Source organism: Lathyrus oleraceus, chromosome 7 (genome assembly GCF_024323335.1).
Source record: "Lathyrus oleraceus cultivar Zhongwan6 chromosome 7, CAAS_Psat_ZW6_1.0, whole genome shotgun sequence".
NCBI classification, from domain to species: Eukaryota; Viridiplantae; Streptophyta; class Magnoliopsida; order Fabales; family Fabaceae; genus Lathyrus; species Lathyrus oleraceus.
Genome location: NC_066585.1, coordinates 257,064,208 through 257,071,025, shown reverse-complemented (window position 1 = coordinate 257,071,025; position 6,818 = coordinate 257,064,208).

Genomic DNA, 6,818 nt, shown 5'->3' with positions numbered 1-6,818 from the left:
TACTCGTTACTATAAGAGGGTGGGAATGGTCCTACAAAATCAATGCCCCAACAATCAAATACTTCGACCTCTTGGATGTTTTGGAGAGGCATCTCGTCTCTCTTACCAATCCCACCGCTTCTCTGGAAACTATCACAACTTTGCGCATGGGTATGTGCGTCTTTGAAAATAGTGGGCCAATAAAATCCTGACTGAAGGATTTTAGTGGCCGTTCTCACCCCATTATAGTGTCCGCCGTAAGGCGAGTTGTGACAATGCCAAAGGATGCTCTGCGCTTCATCGCCAGTAACGCATCTCCTTAAAAGGTTATCACTACCCAACTTAAACAAGTACGGGTCATCCCATACGTAATACTTGGCATCCGAAAGAAACTTCCTTTTTTGGTTCGAAGTTAGGTCGGGAGGCACAAAACCACTAGCCTTGTGGTTCGCAAAGTCTGCAAACCACGGCCTAACTTGAACTTTGAACAGTTTTTCATCAGGAAATTCTTCCCGGATTTCCTTCTCTGACGCGGTAACCTCCACATTCACTAAGCGGGATAAATGATCCGCCACCAAATTTTCCGATCCTTTCTTGTCTTTGATTTCAACATCAAATTCTTGCAACAAGAGGATCCAACGGATGAGCCTTTGCTTCGAATCCGGTTTGGTGAGCAAATATTTAATCGCCGCGTGGTCGGTATACACTACGACTTTAGACCCTATAAGATAAGATATAAACTTTTCAAGCGCATACACTATCGCAAGTAATTCTTTTTCAGTTGTGGCATAGTTAATTTGAGCCTCATTAAGAACTTTACTTGCGTAATGTATCGCATGAAATTTTTTCTCTTTTCTTTGGCCAAGTACCGCTCCAATTGCATAGTCGCTTGCATCACACATTAGCTCAAAATTTAAATTCCAATTTGGAGCGACTATAATTGGAGCGGTAACCAATTTTTCTTTCAAAGTTTCAAAAGCTTGCAAACATTCATCGGTTAAGAGAAATACCTGGTCCTTAGCTAGCAAATTACTCAAAGGCTTAGCCACCTTTGAGAAGTCTTTGATAAAGCGCCGATAGAACCCGGCGTGCCCCAAAAAGCTTCGGATTCCCTTCACATTCACCGGAGGAGGTAACTTTTCAATCACTTCAACCTTAGCACGATCAACTTCAAGCCCTCTTGAAGAGACTTTATGGCCAAGCACTATCCCCTCGGTCACCATGAAGTGACACTTCTCCCAATTAAGCACAAGATTGGTCTTCACACATCTTTCAAGCACCGTTTTCAAGTTTGCCAAGCATAGACTAAAGGATCCACCAAATACCGAGAAGTCATCCATGAAGACTTCCATTGTTTTCTCAATAAGGTCGGCAAAAATGGATTGCACACATCTTTGGAAAGTTGCCGGTGCATTGCACAACCCAAAGGGCATTTTTCGGTATGCGAAAACTCCAAGCGGACATGTGAAAACCGTCTTTTCATGATCGGCCGGGTCAACCGCAATTTGGTTATACCCGGAATAGCCATCCAAGAAACAATAGTATTTTTGCCCCGAGAGTCTTTAGAGCATTTGATCCATGAACGGGAGTGGAAAATGATCCTTTCGAGTTGCGGTATTCAACCGCCGATAATCAATACACATTCGCCACCCCGTTGCAACTTTAGTAGGGATCAATTCATCCTTGTCATTTCGGATCACGGTAATTCCACCTTTCTTCGGAACAACATGCACGGGACTAACCCATGGACTATCCGAAATCGGGTAAATCATTCCCGCATCCAACAACTTTACAACTTCTTTTCTTACAACCTCCTTCATGGTAGGATTTAAGCGGCGTTGTGGTTGAGCTACCGACTTAAAATCCTCTTCCATCAAGATCTTGTGCATGCAATAGGAAGGGCTAATTCCTTTTAGATCGGAAAGAGTCCAACCCATGGCTTCTTGATTTATTTTTAGCACATTGATCAAGCGGGCTTCTTCATCATTTGAGAAAAGGTTTCTTATGATGACCGGCTTTGCTTCGGTCTCATCTAGGAATACACACTTCAACGTAGAAGGTAATATTTTCAATTCAATAGGCGCTTTTTCGTCATTAACCTCCTTCTTCAAGTCTTCCTCCTCAACTTCCCACGGTTGTAGTTCGTCTAAACCATCAAATTCCCTTAAGCATTCCTCCAGAGCTTGCTCTTCTTCAGCTGTGAAAACTTCCAATGAGTCGTCAAGAGCTAACTCCATAGGAGATATCTCATGAATATGCTTAGAAACCTCCAAAATTGCCTCTTCGATCACATCGATGCGAAAGCTATCATTTCTATCTTTTGAATGCTTCATTGCTTCGAATAGATCGAATGTAACTTCCTCATTTTGGACTCTCACCTTCATCAAACCATCATCAACGTATATCATCATTCGCGCGGTTTTCATGAACGGTCAACCCAAGATGAGCGGAGCATCATCATCTTCTTCCATATCAATAACAATAAAATCGACCGGGAAAAAGAATTTGTCGACTTTAACCAAAACATCTTGGGCTACGCCATGAGGATGGGTAGTCGACTTATCTGCCAATTGCAACGTCATTCGGATGGACTTAATTTCAATGTTGCCAAGCCTCTTTATAATAGACAAAGGTATAAGATTAATGCTTGACCCCAAGTCAATTAGTCCTTTCCCGACATAGATATCACCAATTTTAACTGGCAAAGTAACTCTTCCCGGATCAACCTCTTTTTTTGGAAGCGTCCTTTGAATAATGGCACTACAGCTCGCATCTAGGACGATGGTCTCCGGTTCCGTATACCTCCGCTTTTTTGTAAGTATGTCCTTCATGAATTTGGCATACTTGGCCATTTGCTCCAAGGCTTCGGCAAACGGAATGTTGATTTGTAGTTGTTTAAAAATATCCATGAACCGGGCGTAATGCCGTTCATTCTCCCTTTTGGACGGGGCATGAGGATAAGGAAGGTTTTGGATTGGAGTAGTGCTCACTACCTCCTTTCCCTTTGCAACTCTAGAACTCCTCCATCTAGGCTTTTTCACTTCCTCCCCCCTTATTTCATCACTTTTGTTTTTCTCAATTTCCACACTTTTTTTCTTTTCAACTTCACCATTCTTTTCGTTCTTTTCAACTTCTTCCTCCTCACTCCATTCCCCCACTTCACCATCAATATTTTCCTCCAATATTTCCTCCTCATTTTCTTTCTCATCTCTTTTTTTATTCTCACTGATCAACTCCCTCCCACTTCTCGTCATGATCGCTTTACAATGTTCCTTAGGATTTATTTGCGTGTTTACCGAAAAGGAAGGACCGGGTTGTTGTTTCGCGAGTTGCTTAGCAAGTTGCCCAACTTGAGTCTCGAGATTTTTTATGGCCGCGTCATTGCTCTTTTGGTTAGCCATTGACATTTGCATGAATTGTGTCAATGTCTCTTCCAACTTAGAAGTTACGACAGGCGGTTGTTGAGGTTGATAAGGATTTTGGGGAGGGTTTTGACGGCTAGAAGAACCACCTCCATAACCTTGGTTATGGTAATAGTTACTCCTAGGTTGGAATCCTTGGTTCCCTTGGAAATGTTGTTGTTGATTTTGAGGGTGTGGTTGATAAGGTTGTTGTTGTTGTTGTCTCGGTTGGTAGTCCCTTTGGTTTGCCATGTAGTTTACGTTTTCGAACCCCAGAGGTGGACAGAATCCGGTGTCATGCTCACCTTTACAAAGCTCACAACAAGCTATTTGTTTAGCTTTAGAAGGTTCTCTCAACTCTTTTATTTATTGCGTTAAGAGTTCCACTTGTTGTGAGATGAGCTTGTTTTGGGCAAGGATGGCATCGTTCATCCCAAGTTCAAGCACTCCCGGCTTCTTCAAAGAGTTGCCTCTACTTTGACTTTGAAGATCATTTAGAGCCATTCGATGTATGATATTTGTAGCTTCTTTGACACTTTTAGACAATAAAAAGCCACCCGAGGTAGCATCCAACAACGTCTTGCAATTTGGTTGAAGTCCATTTTTGAAAATATGGATTTGAGTCAATTCATCAAATCCATGCCCTTTACATTTCCGAAGCATGGATTTGAATCTTTCCCACGCTTCATTTAAGGATTCATTGATTCCTTGTGCAAACACTGAGATGGCCGTCTTGGATTCTATGAACCGGTTATGGGAGAAGAATCTTTCGATGAACTTCTCTTCCAACACGTTCCAGTCTGTCACGACGGCTGGTGTTTGATCTAAGTACCAATCTTTTGCTTTGCCGAGCAAAGTGTGGGAAAATAATCTTCTGAACAACGGTAGCTCCTGAGCCTGATCCACTCCGGCCGCCAATGCTATCTCATAGAATTTTGTGAGAAAAGCAAAGGGATCTTCATGGTCCATTCCGGTGAATGGACTTCCATATAATAAATTGAGAGTTCCCGTTTTCATCTCAGCTTGCCTTCCCGTGTGGTTGGAAAACTGAACAATGTTTCTTGGACTGTTTATGCATGGAGTGGAAATGGGCGGTGGTGGTGGTTCCATGGTAGGTATGAACGGTGGTGGATGTGTGGTAGAAGAACTTTCTCCTTGTTCTTGACGTTGTCTAGCCTGTTGCCTCCTTCGTCTCGTTTTGCTATTAAGCTTCCTTGCGGTTCTCTCGATCTCGGGATCAAAAAGAAGTTCGTCCACAGGGATCTGCCCTCGCATAAAACGTAAGCTGCACACTAAACCAAACAAATTACAAGCACAAGTCAAAAATTCGAAAGCTAAAACTTAAACAACTATTGCGATGCTCGCAATATCAATTCACAATCCCCGACAACGGCGCCATTTTGTTGGTTGTAATTTTAAGTGTCGGGTTTTTGTTATCGTCTCCACAGGGATTGTGAGATATCACCGTCTTTCGACAGTTGTTTTAATTCTTAGCTTAAGGTAACAATGGGGTTTTGGTATTTGTCACGGTATCTTGCATAAAAGTGTAATAAAATGTGGTAAAAGTTTTGGTTTGAATATTTGAGAAATATTGCCAAAGTTAGGATTCGACGATCACTTTGCATGTATATGTTCGATCAACAAAATTTATAAACTCCTTTAGATGATAAACTATTTCACAAAGTCCTCCCAATGTGTTTATCTCTAACACACATTGTGAGTTTTCCCATTTTGATCCATTGTTTATCTCTAACACAATCTATCAAAATGACAACTTTTTGGTTCAACCTTATGGTGAACAAAATCATTCATTACTATCTCTAGCTAACAAACAAGATTGGATGAAAACCTAGGTTAAGAGTTGGTAAACATCTCTCGATCATAAACCAACACAAAGAGTTTTCAATAAGAACAAAGTTTTCACCATATATTCACCATTAAAGAGTTTACAAATGAAGATCCTTACATTTACACACAAAGCTAATGATCATCTACATCTAACCTTGACAAAATGAAGGACTTAGCTACTCATTTCATGGTAGCTTGTTCAACAAGTTTCAGAAGAAGGTTGATCAACATCCGAGTCGAATAATCGAGATTGGATGGGAATCCACCTTCTTTTTGTGAAAGATTGTTAAGAGATGAAGAGAAATGGTTTCTAGGTCACAAAAGATCCTTAGAGCAATGCTGGAAAATATCTAAAAAAGTACAAAAGTATGGAAAAGTAAGGTATGGCTCCAAAAAGTAGCCCTTGCTACTTATAGAGCTGCTACTGAGCTGTCATGCTCGCTAGGCGAGCAGACTGCTTCGCCTAGCGAGCCCCTAAATGAGGCACCTGAGGCACCTGCGCCCAGAGAAACAACCATTGTCAGACTGTCATGTTCGTTGAGCGAACAAAACCTTCGCCTAGCGAAGGTCACGCTTCAACCTTCGCTCCAGCGAACTTGAGAGGTTTTGCTACTGGAATGCTCGCTGGGAGCTCGCTAAAGGCTCGCCTAGCGAGTGAGTGCTGGCTGCGCTTTTCACCAAGTCTGGACGTGTTCGCCACACACCTCGCTGGAAGCTCGCCTAGCGAGTGTGGTGATGTTTGCCACTATAAAATACTGGAGCTTTTCGCTGGGCTCTCGCTGGACGCTCGCCTAGCGAGTCCTTCGCCACAGCCCTCGCCTAGCGAGCAAGCTGATGAATGCTTGTTTTATTTGATCCCTTTGCCAAATTTCTTGTGTCTTCATTTTCTATTATTTCATGCCTACTTCCTGCACAATAACACACAAATCAAAGGTACCAAGATCGTTTATCATTGTATTGCATTTCATATAAAACAAAGGTGGTTTCGAACACTTTAGCAAGGAAATGGAGTGAAAGATACCCATATTTGATAGCTTAAATAAGCACTTTTGGGTATCTAACACTTACCATTACAAGCTAATGCTAGCAAGACCACTATGGCCATACATCACCCATAACACATGGACATCAAGGCAATGCATATTCAACACGACCAATAAATCAACTCATGGAAACAAGGCTATACATCAGATAAATTCATGGCTATGCAAACATCAAGAAAGCATCATACAATCAACATCTAACAGGGCCATGAGCAACATCATGAACAGACATGTAAAGCAACTCATGGCAATGCAACATCAGCTCAAATAGTCAACAAACATGAGAAATTTCATCATAGCCATAACATATCAAGCTTGGCATTGCACATCAACATGATCATTCACATAACCTGCAATACATAACAGACCACCAACCATTCAACAACCACACAGTGACATGGCATCATCATCATACAATCAATATTTAACATGGCCATATGTTCATCATGCCAAAATTAACATGTCCAAGCAAAATCGAGCAGAAGCAATGACACTAACTAATTGACATGCAACCTACAACAACTGAACTAACCTAACATGACCAATC